This window comes from Lactuca virosa, chromosome 5 (assembly GCF_052849685.1).
Source record: "Lactuca virosa cultivar CGN04683 chromosome 5, Lactuca_virosa_CGN04683_v6, whole genome shotgun sequence".
Taxonomy (NCBI): domain Eukaryota; kingdom Viridiplantae; phylum Streptophyta; class Magnoliopsida; order Asterales; family Asteraceae; genus Lactuca; species Lactuca virosa.
In genome coordinates, this window is record NC_136430.1 from 400058725 (window position 1) to 400075503 (window position 16779).

Consider the following 16779-nt stretch of genomic DNA (forward strand, 5'->3'; position numbering starts at 1 on the left):
TGATCAGAAAATTAATTCCAAATTAATTCTTGATCAATACTAATTAAATTATATGATTATTAATATATTATAACTTATAATATATTAACACATCATAATAAGTTCTTCTAAAAAATCCATCAAATTGTCCTGGTGAAGGCAACCCAAATGGACCATGCTACTCTCGGTTCAAGTACATACCAATTATAGTTATGGGCTTAGACATCTAATCCAACAGTATCCCACTTGGATAAGTCTAATAAATATTATTTCAAGTACGACCCGACTAGCAATCGTAGCTCTTAAAAGCCGTTGTCGAACTCTGATCTAGTCAATGACGTGTCCATTAGATAAGGGATCATATATTCCTCCATTCTAGATATCATATGGACTGAGACATGGATTATAATCATTCTCTCTATCCATTTGTTGTTTCCTGATTTTCGATTTATGACGACCGACTAATTGAACAAATTAAATCAGTTCAGGACCGGCCGAGCACTTACGTGTGTCATCACCAAATCATCGAGGGGCCCACAAATATCGCTTTTATCCCTCTAAGGGTAAAAGGAATGGATAAAATTCGACCCAAATGTTCGCTTGTACTTACTCATCAAATTACACACGACGATATGTTTTATAACAACCAAGTTACTAGTTGCGTTTACATATGTCAATGTGCAACCGATACGCAACTACAACTCACACGTCTCCATTTGAAGAATATAAGATATTATCGTCTCATGATCACTCGTGATAAAATCCATGAAGTGAGTCAAATGAGCGTGGGTTTAATCCAATACTCGAATCTTATTCCAGGATCACTCATGAATACTACAACTATGTCTAGGCCACCTAGACAAACTACAGACCTATTCATGACAGTCTTGCCTCATACCTACTTCCAAAGTATGATTGACTGTGGAGAGTTTGAATAACCTAGTTATTCGGGAAGTCAAAACATGCAAAGTGAAACACAAGAATAATACTAATCCTATATGGCCCCAAGCACCTTTGAGAGTAAATAAAACACCTTTTATTTAAACACCGTATTGATTACTCATTATTCATTGTATAATGTTTCGAATAATGAACTTAATACTTGAACTGAAACAATAGTCATGCCATGCTCCAAGCATGCACACTATGTTTGCCCAAACAACAGTTATGCCATACTCCAAGTATGCACGCTGGTTTGTCTATGATCATTACTTTGTGAAATAGACCAATTGAACATGATTCCAATGATGATCATTTCACAATCCAAATCCTTATCGTAAATGTAAGAATTCGAAAATCCTGCCATTTACAGAAATCTGTTAGATTCTAAACTTATATGCATTGATCCTCTTGTAATGACTATGCACATAGTCACAAAGACTTGTCAACAGACATTACAGAGTATTCCAATGGAGATCAATTCCATGGAAACGAAGTCTCAAATTCAAAGTACATTCCTTTGAACATCCTTCTTGCATTAAGTTTTCTAATCTTACACGGATTTAATGAATAACTTCCACCTATGAAACATTTCCATATTCCCATTTTGACTATTACTTCTAAACAAGAGTTGCCTCCTTTCAGAATATGTCAATATGGTCCTTTCCAAAAATTTACACCATACTTCCAACTGTCCATGAGAAACCAATCTTTGGTAAACCTCATATTGTCCTCGACAATTGCTTAATCATTTTAGTCATATCCAATTCCAGACCTTTTCCCCTCTTACTGCCCTAGGCATTTGGAAAATTTAGAAAGGATAAATATTATAGCACATGTAATCGATCCTATATCCGAAGCATATGGGACACGATTCATGATGTCTCAAATAAAGACATGATCCTAGACCAGTCTTTTGCTACAATATTTTTTATTTGCCATGTTTTCATAATTCGACTATGAAGAGGGATGCCGTAATCATAATCGAATTTTGAGAACACAATATATATATATATAGAGTTTCCTTATGTTGAACCATTCCAACATAAAATTCATATATATATGTCCTTGACTAAAGATGATTAAAATCTCAATCTAAGCTTTTAGAATTGAAATGAAGTATAATTTCCTCTCCCTTAATTATAGAAAACAACTTTTCAACCCCCGCAACTTCATGAATTGAAACCTTTTGTTTTCTATAATTAACATTGCTAACTTGCAATCCTAAACATAATAATCATGCTCCCACTAACATGATAATTATTAGCATAACACTTATGCTCCCACTAGCTTTGACATGTATCCAGAAATCAGCTGGACTTCTAGAAATCAATACTTTGTTGACTTTCTTACCAAAGCTCAGAGTTCTGATACACGATGCTTTGATAAAACTTTATCAAAATCATACACCTTTCCTTAGACAGCTCATATGAGTGTCTAAACAATTTTTAGAACTATGAAAAGGGATGACGTAATCATAGTCTCAATTGTTTAGACCTTTGCCATTTCTCACAAGTCCATGTTAGTGTGCCGGTTACCCACACACGCTCCACTAACGACTTTGAGAATGCAAATATCACAATTGCTATCTACTTAAAATCTACTTAGTGAAAGCGTTTCCTCACCATCATTTTCATGAATCGGAGAGAAACCTTATGACACTTAGATTTTATGGTGTATGTGTTCATATCCATGTGAATTTGTCAAAACCATAATCACAAGACAAGGTTAGTAACAAATCCAAACTCATATGGAATGAACTTGTGCAATCTTAACTTCTTGCCACCTGGCAGCACAAAGGCCTACCATTGCTTCCAAGTAGTTATGCAAACAATTGAGAACTCATAGAACTCACATGCATAGTCAACTTTGACTAGATTGGGCACAGAAATAAGAATATGTCAACACGATAGGTTATAAACCTCAAGTCGTGTGCTAGTGATAAACAATACCCTTGATTAGTTCTTGAGACTTTTTCAAGATCTTTAAGACTCCCACTGACCTCTTGACATATAAGATTTTCTTGTCAAGAACCATTCCTTGACAAAACAAATATTCAAGAGTTAGTGTGGATTCTTATCAAGATAAACACTTCACTCAATTAGTCTTAGTTGGTCTTTGTTTTATCCAAAAACATCACAACTTACCAATTTCAAATGTACAAGAGTAAGAAAACATTTTACTCTATATTTGACAAGTGTTATAAACCTTCTTAAGATTATATCACTCAAGTTACAATCTTGGAGTATGACTCTAAGACTTGTTTTGGAAAGAAGTATGATTCATCTCTTTCATTTAACCAATTTCAACAATCCACGATTCCTCTTCTTAGCCAAACAAATGCACTAAGATGTCCTTAGAGAATCAATTGTGATATGGTTTCATAATCACTAAGATAATCATAAAACAAGATACTTAAGTACTCTCCCATCTTTTCAGATTGGAAAAACTTTTATCTTTCTGCCTAATTTGATTCTTCTTATTCGTTCTACCTTACATTGAAACTTTTCCAATGTTTCAGAATTACACTTAAACTTGTAAGCACAACCATATTTACTAAACTTTAGTAAATCATGACGAATAGCCTTATCGTTCTTTGTGGTGGACTTGACCAGCGCACAACCAAGTGTACCCGATCCCCTAGTCCTTCACTTGACTCACATATACATGTGAACAAGGAATTAGTCTTAATTTCCCAAAGATGAAAATTCTCATTCATCATACAATACAAGTTGCACGATTCCAAGTTTCTATCCAACTGAAACTTGGGTGATGGGAATCTTTCCTTATTTGGTAAATTATGACACTTCCACAAACGAAAGAATCAAATCCATTTTCCAATATTGCTATCAATGGAATCATATAAACAACAATTTTTCACAAATGTCATTGCAAGGATATTTAAAATAAATAAAATCAAAACTCTACCTTTTATTTTAAAACTTGGGGAAAAACTTATCCTTACAATGCAAATGCATATGAAAACAATGTTGTTATTTATTCCTAGGCAACCTATCAGAACTCTTAAGCAACAGCTCAAAATTCTGATCATCGAATCGTGCGATCGAAATCCATCTTCGTAATCAGAATCAACATATTCTTCTTTTAAGCTTCCTCTCCTTTTCTTTGATTCTTAAAACATCAACATGTGACCTAGTCACATCATGTAATAAGAATCTCCAAATAGGAACTTAATAGAGTTAGACAGTGGACTTTACCCGAAATAGAGTCAAACTTTTTGACTTTACCAACCTTATGATCTTTCAAGTAAATAGGACAGCTTCATAACCAATGCCCATTCCTTTGGAAATAGAAACATACAGACTCTTTGGGAATGGTACACGGGACTATCTCAGACTTAGCATTTCTCTTTACCATTTGGTCAACTGAGTTGACTATGGCCGATCCCTTTCCATTGGGAAGAGAAAGCTTTTCTGGATTTCCAATATTACCATTGTCAATGTCCATGGAAGTTTGGGAAGTCGATATTCCAATCAAAATTTCTTTACCAGTGCTCCAAATCATTGCTGATTCAGCAGCATCAAGCAAATAGGTAAGATCATTAAGGGTCATGTCATGGTCTTTCATATAGTAGTCCTAAAGGAACTCACTATGTGACTTAGAAAGTGATTGAAGAACCTAGTCAATAACCAACTTCCTCAAGACTTTGACACCCAACTCTCCCGACTTGTCAGTATGTGACTTCATCTCCAAGATGTGAGCACACATAGGCTTTGCTTGCCAATAGGGCTTGAGTGACCTTGAACTATGCAAGAACTTGTGGGTTAGGGAGAATAATTGGAGGAGGTGGAGAAATTGAAGTATGATTTCCATGATCCAACCACGGGACATCATCTTCATTAGGAAAGCTTGTTCCAAGGGATTTGGAAGATCATAGTTGTCTGAACCAGACATATAAAATGGGAGATATTCAAGTTAGTTGATTTAAGTCCTTAATATAACACCCAATATGAAATATTAAGGCTAGGACCCAACACAATATTTTATAACTTGGAAGAGGGATGTCGTAATCCAAGCTATAAAATATTTAAAGGTAGGCGAATGACGATTCACCAATTTCCACCATGAAAAACGAAATAGGTATTAGGTTTTAATTGGTTTGAAACTCCTAGATCTTTTGAGATTCATTGAACTTTTCAATGTCATGTTTAAATCTCGATTGTGCCCTCTCAAGTTTGTGACTGGGAGGTCGAGGATCACAAACAAGGTGTGAATAACCATGCAAATTAACTTGGTACCCTTAATCTTTATCACCTAATCGATGTGCCGGTTACCCACACGCGCTCGACCAATCTATGATAAACATTAAGTCACCCTTTGCCACTCTTACTAGTGCATGTTAGTGTGCCGGTTACCCACACACGCTCCACCAACGACTTGGTAAGGTACAAAGTGTAATTTCATGGGTTAGCACCAAATTCACATTTTCCTAAGTAACTAAGACTGGAAATTTATACGTGTTTAGTTACTTAGTATTTATCATTATACTTTTAATGAAGGGAGAATTATAGTCCCGTCCTACCCGTTCGGCTAACGACCCTCCACCAGTCAAGGAAGCGGAGGGTGAGAGTGGACACCCATTAAACTGCCAATTTATAGGCAGTAACCTTATACCCCCTTATAGACCGGCTTCGTGAATGAGGCCTACTAACGGTAAGACTGACTTTATTCTTATACATACATACATACATACATACATATATATATATATATATATATATATATATATATATATAACTATTAACTATTAATATTATAATAGTATAAGGGTTGAATTTTAACTTTTAAAATTCTAAGGGTTTACTTGGAATTAAAGTATTTATGGGGGGAAACTTTACAAATTCCAAAACTTGAGGACAAGTTTTGAACAATTAAAAAACTTTTGGTTTCCATAACTTATGAGTTTAAAGTAGTTTTAATGAAAAAAAACTCTTCAAGTTCCATAACTTGAGGACAAGTTATGGAAGACTTTAAAACATTTAAAAATGAGACTCTTCATTTTCATAACTTATGAAAATCTTATGAGTTTTAAAAATCATAAATGAGACTTTTCATATAACTTGAGGACAAGTTACAAAAACACATTTTATGAACAACTTTTAGATCAATTTGGATTGAAAACAAATTATCACATAATTTTTCTATTAATCTAAACCAACTCATAAGAACAAGATAATTCAAATCAAACAATTTTCATGTAATTAGCCTAACCACTAAACTAATACAAAACATGAATCTATTGACAATTATCTTTTGAATTGGATTAGCATGAACATTACCACATAAAAAAACAGGTTTATAAGTTCAAAAACAGCTTAGGGTAATGTTCCTAGTCCAATTCCAGCCAAATAACTCGAAGATATGCTGTCAGGGGGTCCAACTCGCCGAGTGCAAGAACAAACTCGATGAGTTGGATGAGTTTGTTCATGGACTCGTCGAGTCCCTTAATGGACTCGTCGAGTCCCTTAATGGACTCGTCGAGTCCCCTGTCCAGATAGCGGAAAATTCATTTTTTTCAGCTTTTTCAGCAATTTGCATCAAGTATAATTGAAAACTACCTGGCTCTGATACCACTGATGGGTTTTAGTATACTACAACATCCTATGGTGCACATACAACCCTAAATACCTTGGATCTATGTTTTCACTAATTATACATGCAAATGGTTTCCAAGGAATTAATCCTATAACTAGCATGCAATTTGTCATAAACAATACAAGATACTAGTTAGAATAACATACCTTTTATGTGGCTTGAAGTCTTGATGTATTTAGTGTTGCTTGAAAGACTTTTGGCTTTAAGAACATAGTGCCCTAAGTGTTGCACCTCAAATGGTTCACAAACACCATGAACAAAAGATGACTTTTTGAGAGAAGCTTCTTGTCACAAAAAATCGGCTATCTAAACCCTTAGAATGCATAGGTGCCGATTTTGGTGACTATGGGTCCTTTTTATAGTGTGACAAGGTCTAGGTTTCATCCATTCAAAACCCTAATGCCCATGACCTTTCATTTCCTTAGGCTCTATGGGTTAAACCTCCATGGACTATCCATAGACCACCATATTGGTTTAGCCCATAACAATTGGCCTACACTATAAGAATTATTGATTTACCAAATCAATCCCCATATATCTAATTAGTCTCTTTTGATCACAAAATTAATTCCAAATTAATTCTTGATCAATACTAATTAAATTATATGATTATTAATATATTATAACTTATAATATATTAACACATCATAATAAACTCTTCTCAAAAATCCATCAAATTGTCCTGGTGAAGGCAACCCAAATGGACCATGCTACTCTCGGGTCAAGTACATACCAATTATAGTTATGGGCTTAGACACCTAATCCAACAGTCGTTTGGGAGGCACTCCTGGAAGGTCGTCGGGAAAAATTTTGGGAACGTTGCAGACCTCAGGAATGCTCACGATGTCTTTCACTTCTTGCTTTATGTCTACCACGTGAGCTAAGAAAGCACAGTACTCTTTGCGAAGGTACTTCTGTGCCTTGATGCAAGAAATGATCTGAAGGTTCGTTCCAGGTTTGTCGCCGTAGATAATAAGAGTTTCGTTAGTTGGAAAGTTCAGGCGAATGGCTCTTTCATAGGATAGGATGTCGGCATGGTTAGAGCACAACCAATCCATACCTATTATGGCGTCGAAACTTTTGATAGAGACCGGAATAAGGTCTATTTGGAACGAAAAGTTATTCAAGGTAAGGGTACATCCTATGTATATATCGTTGGTGTATTCGGATTTCCCGTTAGCCATTTCGACTGTGAAAGTTTCATTTAGTGGTTGGGAGTTTTGATTTAGAAAGTGTTTGAAATTATCACTCACGAAGCTCTTCTCAGCACCACAATCAAATAGAATGCATGCATAAGTATTGTTGAGAAGAAACGTACCCATGACCACCGTAGGGTCTGCCACTGCTTCTTCTTGACCCATTGCTAGAATCCTCCGAACTCCACCGACATTTCCAGCTTTCGGAAAATCTCTCTTGAAATGCCCCACAACACCGCATTGATAGCATGCTTGACCTACTCCAGCGGCAGGTACTTGGTTAATCGGTTGGGGTGGTGATCTACAGAATCGGGCAGTATGCCCTTTTCTGTTGCAGTTACGACACTGCATTTCCCGATAATTTTCGTTATGGTGAAAATTGCATTTGTTGCATTTGGGGAGATTACCAGCATATGGCTTAGCTGGTGCAGGGTTAGCTGGAACAGCATCAGGTACAGTAGCAGCATGGACCACCACTAAGTGTTTCTTCTTTGAGGGTTCCTGAGAAGAATTGCCCTTTCTCTTATTCCAGGCTTTCTTCTTGCTGTTGTTGTTATTATTGTTGTTTTTGTTATTGTTGTTGTTGTTGTTTCCCTTGGATTGTTCTGGGGCAACAACCACTGAGTTTTGACGGGCTCCATGGTCGATGAGTGACTGTGCCAGTTCCTTGGCACTGTCAAAGGTAATAGGCCTGGAGGCTATGACACTTGCCTGAATCTGGGGTGACAGCCCCCAAATATACATTTCTATCTTTTTGCTCTCCAGAGCAACCATTTCTGGACAAAGTATCACCAAGTCACAGAACCGATTTGTATAGGTTGTTATGTCTGAACCAACCATAGTAAGACCCCAGAGCTCTTGCTCAAGTTTCTGAATTTCACCCCGCGGGTAGTACTCCTGCATCAGCATGGTCTTCAAGTTCTCCCAACTTATGGAGTTAGCCACTACCAAGGTTAGTGACTTAACATGGCCGTTCCACCATGTTAGGGCTCTGTCAGCAAAGGTACAGACAACAAATTTGACTTTGCTACCTTCCGGGCAGGAGCAGATCTTGAAGACTGCCTCTGTTTTCTTGATCCATTGCCTTAACGCCATCACTTCTCCAGTCCCCTTAAAGGTCCTGGGTTTAGCGTTCGAAAATTCCTTATAGGTACACTCTCGTGAGTGCCCGTGATTCTCGCTGTGGTTGGGGGGATGTGCACCAGATCCTGATCCACCTGCACCAGGGGTGTTTATATGAGACATTGCAGCTGCAACAGCTGCCGTGACCGCCGCCTGAAACATGGCAGCGTCGAATTGAGGAGGTGGTGGCGGAGGTGGTGTTGGCGCTTCATTAATATTGACACGCCTTGGGTTTCTCCGTGGAGGCATCTTTTACAATAAAAGTTAAAAGATGTAAAAGATGGTAAGATATCAAGAGTGAATATGAATAGATATCTCTGAACTAAAATACTTAGTTCAATATGAATCTTATAAAGAATTGGTAATAGAAGTCTATTACAAGTACAACTTGCAAAAAGATAATATGAATTTGAGTGGTTATTTTTCAACGATTATGAAAATACATGCCGATTGTATTGGTATATTAAGTACATATAGTCTGGAAAACTTGACCTTGAACCACAATACTGGGAAAATATCGACATCAAACCGACCTACCGAAAAATAAAATTTTCGCAGTCATACTGAAAAACATGAAAAATAACACTAGAACATATTCATAGATTTACACTATAACCAAAATACAATATGTTGTTTGGAAAGTTGGACCTATCTAAAGGTCTACAGTACACCAATTTACTGAAAATAAAACATTTAGCCGAAGTCCTAATCTATAACAAAATTGGAAGTAGCATAAACACTACTTGCGTCGCGTACTGCGACGAGTACTAGAGTCTGCTTCCCGATGTTTGTTTTCCATTAGCTGTCTTTCCAATGTAGTCTGATGCTTCCTTAATTCTCTTATTTCCGTTAGGTCAGCATTCATTTGGTTTTGCAGTGCCTCGGTGTGGGTTTGGGATTCATCTTGAATTTCGTCCAGACGACGAATATCCACAGCATTGATTTGTGCCATTGCATTGACTTCCAGGATCCAGTTTATCGAAACCCTCGCCTGATCGGTTTGGCGAGCTATACGATGAACAATGACAGGAAGAGCACTGTCGGCTGATCCTCCGTTACTGAGGTCGTAGAAATCTTGGCACATTCCATAGGGTGGGCGCTGGCCCTGCTGTCGGCTCCAGTGATATATGTGATCTCCCTAAACTGGCGTTGGTCCTTGATATTCTTGCCAGAATGCGGGAGGTGGAATGGATGGTGGGGGATTGATTACCGTGGGTTCTGTGTCGGTACCCTCTGAATCTTCATCTTCATCTTCTTCTTCCTCTTCTTCTGGATCTTCTTCTTCCTCTTCTTCTGGATCTTATTCTGGATCCTCTTCCGGATCCTCTACTATCCATCCTTCATTACCGTGGTTCGGAAAATAAGGGTCCCCTAGTAAATGATATCCGGCCATTGTGTCTGTACGAGAATAAGGACATGAGAAGTGCATGAAAAACTAAAGCATATAATATTAAACATCGATGTTATACTATTGCATCTATAGTATCATAAAATACTCCTATAGTTGATCAGGCTATATTAATCCCAGATATGATTACATAACTGCCCAGGTTTGACTGCAGTGTCCAACATCCAAATACTTTCAAGTTCTTATGACTGTGATACTGTACTTGTAGGTATGAGTGTTAGTATACTTCTTGTAAAAATATTTAAATTTTAATAAAATATACTTGTAGTCAGAGCTCTCAGCCCCAAATGTATTTATAGTTTGTATATCCTTTATGGATTGATATACTGAGTTCACTATAAACAATGCTCTGATACCAATCTGTCACACCCCCAAACCAGACGGCGGAAACGTCCGGGGGTGGAGGACTTCATTTGTAGTATCACAACACATGCATCATAGTAATCAAAGTACAAACAACCATTGTATTTAAAAAGTATAAATATTTACATGTGTTCAATCATTGTATATTGAAACCAAAACATTTATACTAAAAAGAAGACATGACTCAAAATAGCTCCATCTTCTCAAAAGCTCGGAGAGTACCTGTCTACTGATTCCCTGGGAATACAAGTAATTTGAAAAGAGAGTATCAACATAAAGTTGAGTGAGTGCATAAGTATTTATGTTTAAAAGTATGTTTTCTGTTTCTTGAATATGTAAACTGTTCCAGAAAATCCTATATTTTCTGCTGTATATGAAAAGTAGTTTTAATTACATAAAACCGTTCTATTTGTAAATCAATGTTCTGCTATTGAAATTCTTTTTGTATAAACTATAATAGTGAGAGTGTGCCTAGCTTAACCAACTGTTTATTAAATACTGAGATGTAATACTGTAAAAACTGTATCATAGTAAACTGGTACTTTGAAAATGTACGTTAGTTAATTATACACCAACATATTGTTAATATATTTTTAATGAGTTATTATAACCATACTGAGACTAGATGACCTGACCCAACGCTTTGAAGGCGTCTAAAAACTGTTGATAACAATTGTCACTCGTAGGCGTGTATGCCTGACTGTAGCTAGCAGTCTGAGTGCGGGGTTGTCAATCCCAATATAGATCTATACCCACATTGTTTCGATCCCCGACTGGAGATTCTGATTATAATGTCAGGACTTTAACTATGTTGTTTAAATGAATTAAACAACCTGAATCAAATGACTCATAAAAAGCATATAGACGTTACATGTATAATAGTTATGAAAACCCAATCATTTTGAAATGAATAATTGATAGTATACCCTTGAATTAGTATTTGAAATATGTATACTCTTGATTAGTTTTGAATCAAACCTTTGTTCTTGTAAAACAGTGTATTTTAGTATACTTGAATCGTGAATTAATGTTCTATGATTTATAAATTATACCTATTATAATTTATATGTACTTTCTGAATTGATACTAACTATTCATGAATGCAACCCCTTGCTCAACATGTTACAAAGGGTATTTGAACTGAACGAATTAACTTTTATATATTTATATACAGATACTATTATATAAGTAAAATTTAAATGACATTTGGACAAATAACAGTTACTTATAATCCCACATCCAAACAAGGAAAATGAACCAAAGTGAGCTATCAGTCCTAAACCTTTTAAATCTTATTTATTTAAATATACATATATAAATATGATTTATGGGGAAAAATATAAGTTTATAAAACCATTTAATAGAAGTTTAACATTTTGAAATCCTTTTGATGACTTAATGTCATTTTAACACAATCTTAGAAATCATTTGTTTGTAACACAAAATCTTTGTGTTAGACTTGTATTCCCCCCCCCCCTTAAAACAGTAAAAACTATGAAAATACGGGGGTATGAACTCACTTGGTAAGAGTGACGATTTGATGAAAAACTAGGCTTTACGCGGGCAACACTTCGACTGGAAAGAGGTTAGCTTTTCGAGGATTTCAGGGCTTCGGGCTTTCGTCAGAACTTGGATACGTCACCGGGGCTTCGGGGTAGTATCGAGAGGCTTAAAAGAGAGAAAATATAGGAGAGAGGATAGAAAATGGCACCTAAAACCGGAGGTCTCGGTTTCTATTTATAGGAGGCTGAGGCCTCCCCGTATGCTGGGCGTAGCGTACATGCCCAGCCTATGGGTTACGCGTCGAAGCTAGTATGCATGCATGGCACACATGCAACGAGAGGGTTACGGAGCGTCGACGTGGCCGGCTCCTGGCCTTGTTTCCGAGTGCGCTGGGCGTACTCCCTTTTTCCAAACTTCTAAAACTCATATCTTTTGCATACAAGCGTCGTTTTTGACTTTCTTTATATCCACACGTAGGTGAGACTATGCTCAACAACTTTCGTTTAGACTCCGTCGGCTAATTTTGACTTTATTTTTAAAGTTATATTTTTAATAGACGGGATAGGAAAAGTCCGTTAAAAATTCATAACTTCTTCATCCGACGTCCGTTTTCGTCTGTCTTTTTATCGTTGTACTACTATTGACGAGATCTTCAATTCTCGTTTAGGTTGCGTCGGCTAAAAATCACTCGATCTTTGTTTCGAGTTTTTAGTTGTGTACTGCTTTGTCGAATCTTAGAAAAATCATAACTTCTTCATATGAAATCAGATTTTGACGTTCTTTTTAAGGACACTCTCGGTTTAACGTATACTATAACTATCATTTAGATAGTTAAGGTTAAAAAGCATTTTATTGAAATTTCACTTTTTACGTTAAACAGTGTTTTGCCGGTTTTGTCGCGGATTTTCGATAGGTTGTAACTTCTTCGTTATAACTCGGAATTGGGCGTTCTTTATATTTTTGGAATCCTTGACATAATTTCTACCACTATGTTCATCCCAAACAAGTTTATTTAACATTTTATTTTTGAGGGTTGATATGTAAATGTACATAGTATACAAAAAATTCTCTTTATTATATATATATATATATATATATATATATATATATATATATATATATATATATATATATATATATATATATATATATATATATATATATATATATATATATATATATCTATATATATATACTGTTACATAAAGTCGAAATAACAGGTTGTTACAGACAGCGGTTGCAGACCGCACAGAGTCGGCAGAAGAGTTACGCTGATCGGTGTCGATCTGAGTTGGAGTTCCAGGTCGATGACATGGTTCTCCTGAAGTTCTCACCCTGGAAGGGTATGATTCGCTTCAAGAAGAGGGGGAAGTTGGGTCCTCGATACATTGGTCCATTCAGGATCATTGTCAGGGTTGGCAAGGTGGCGTATAGACTAGATCTCCTAGAGGAGCTCAGTCAGATTCATAGCACATTCCATGTTTCACAGTTGCGGTAGTGCATACTAGATGAGGAGGCAGTGGTGTCAATAGATGATATTCAGGTCGATGAGCGCCTGCATTATGTGGAGAGGCCAGTGGCCATTCTGGAGAGGAAAGTGAAGGTTCTACAGAACAAGGAGGTACCTGGTAAAGGTACAATCGGAGCATCGGAGGGGATCCGAGTGGACTTGGGAGCCGAAGGCAGAGATGCGGGAGCATTACCCGGACTTGTTCACCACAGCAGACTTCGAGGACGAAGTCTAGTTCAAGTGGGGGAGAATTGTAACATCTCGACTCCAAGGTACATATTTTAAAGCTTTTTATTCTTATTATTATGGAAACTCGATGAGTTGGAGGCCCCAACTCGTCGTGTCGAATCTGGTCACCCCGCGTGGTTTATGACATCTACTCGACGAGTTGGAGGACCCCAACTCGACGAGTAGAGGTTGTGCATGGAAACCCTAATTTTTAGGGTTTCACCCTATTTAAAGGACCTTAAGTCCTTCCTCCAACCTCCTTACCACCTTTTGACAGCAAGAAGCAAACCCTAATCAATCCAAACCCTATTTTGATTGTGTGTGAGGCTAAAGTGTGTTGTTGGTGCATTTGTTGAAGAAGCTTGAAGGTTAAGGAGCTTGGAACGAGGAAGAGCTTGTAGATCCAACATCTACATCGTCTTGGCTTTCATTTGAAGGTAAAAAGTATTTACCTTGGCCTTCCATTTGTTATATCTCTTCTTATGTTAATATATGGTCATTTCTAGTGAAAAATGGAGTCCCTTTCGGATTTGATTTTGTCACAAGGGCATGGTTTCAGATCTGGACTCCTCTAGGCCCTTTTGGACATAAAGCCTCAAGCTTTATAAAGCTTTGGCCCTCCTTCATGTCCAAAACCTTCTTCTAAGGCTAGTTATGAGTGTTTTAGCTTCTTGGAGCCTTACATGCACGTAAAGTTAGCAACTTTACGTGATAACTACACCCTAAGAGCCTAGATCTATAGTTTGGAGCTTTGATTTCGCTTAAACGCGTCTGAATGAGAAAATAGACTGAAGGAACTCGACGAGTTGCATAGTCAACTCAACGAGTTGGATGAGGGTTTCCCGTTGTATGGATTTTGCATGAACTCGGCGAGTTAGAGAGGTAACTCGACGAGTTGGTTAGGGTTTTCCCGACATTCTGGATACTGCATAGACTCGACGAGTTGTCTGGAAACTTGGTGAGTCGATTGGGGTTTTCACGATTCCTGAGTTCTAAACGGACTCGACGAGTTGCTAGATGCACTCGACGAGTTTGGTCAACATGGACCGTTGACCTTGACTGTTGAATGTTGACTTTGACCAAGGTTAACCAAGTTTGACTCTAAGGGTATTATGGTAATTTGGGTCTTGATAGAATTGGTCCTATGATAATTGTAGGTGTTTGAGTTTGGAGCTGTGTTTGGGGACTTTGACATCATCATCCAGTGCTACTCGTGAGGTGAGTTTTCCTCACTATACTCAAGGGTCTAAGGCATGAAGGCCGGTCCTTTGGATTGTTATCCTGTTTTGTTACTGTTATGATCTGTTAAATCGGTATCCTCGTAGATAGGATTTTTATATGTGATGATGATCTGTAAGATCGGTATCCTGGTAGATAGGATGTTGCTATGCTTAGTGATCTGTAGATCGGCTTGACTGTCTGTAGACTTTTTATGTGGTTATTTGATATGTGTGCACATGTTTGATTGGTGGTTGAGGCATCTACTTGTGCATGAGCCAATATACATGGGCATTCCAACCCGATGGTTGTGGGCCGAGAGTATTCCATCCCGAGGATGATTGGACTCTTAGTATGTGGGCATTCCAACCCAATGGTTGTGGGCTGAGGGTGTACCATCCTGAGGATGATTGGACCCATAGTATGTTGGCATTCCAACCCGATGGTTGAGGGCCTGGGGCATTCCAATCTGATTGTTGATTAGGCCTATAGTATGCTGTTATTGTATGTGTGTTATTAGTTGTGCGAGTATTTTGGGGGAACTCACTAAGCTTCGGGCTTACAGTTGTTGATTTTGTTTCAGGTACCTCAGATGATCACGGGAAGGCGAAGGCATGATCGTGCACCTCCTCATGTTTTATGATTTTGATTTCTGGGATACTCTTATATGAAACTATTTTGAAAACACTTGTAATAATTAGTGGTTTTTGAATGTTTTAAAAAGTTTTAAATTGGCTTGAATTTTATGGATGTGATAATGGGCCATTTTGCCACCCTTCTCATGCACAGGGGCCAAAATTCAATATTTCTTCATACATAGGGTTAAATTTGAAATTACCTCATCATCGGGATGTTACACAAAAGTTGTATCAAAACCTGAAATCAAAATATGTTCCAGAAATTGATCCTGAAAATCATTCCAGAAATCAATCACAAAGTCCATTTTTCGCTTCTTTAGCCGACACCCAAAACGAGATTCCAGAAACCAACATCTCTTATCGATATTTTAGTTCTATGGATTTCAATAAATCTCCCAATCTGTTGATTTTATGGGTTTGGGTGGCGATGTGTAAATATACAGGTGACAGAGGGAGAGTAGTAGGAAGAAGAGATGTAGATGCAGGGCGAGAAGAAATGAACGAGAAAATGAAAATGTTGATGAACAGGTACACGCATTGGTTTTCTGTCTAAATGACTAGTCGACGCCTTTGCATATCCTTTGGAGAAGGCAACAATGCTGGATGCGGAGGAAGTCTTTGGCTTTTTCGTATTTTCTATAGTTATGAGTGAATTTAGGAAAATAGAGAATCGACCTCCCGGAGAAACCAGCTGCTTCACCTTCTTCAGATCGATGTAGGTTTCCGGTGAAGAGAGATGGGGAGGAGGAAGAACGACTTGGTAGTGGTGGTAGTGACGAGCAAGAAACGAGGTATTGGGCAATAAGTTCTAATTAAAGTTCAAGTGGGTCCTACTCTTTGATAAAATAATTTAAAATATATATAAAAAAACAGTAAGGGCATTATAGTCTTTTTATGTATAAGAGGGATCAAAAGCGCAACGAAATCAAACCGTAAGGACGGTCCGAGTGCAAAAGAAAAGATAGGGACCAAATATAAAATTTGTGCAAACCACAGGGACCTTGTTCTTTATTTTAAAAGAAAACTTTTACCCTTTTGAGGTGTTCATATTCCTACTAT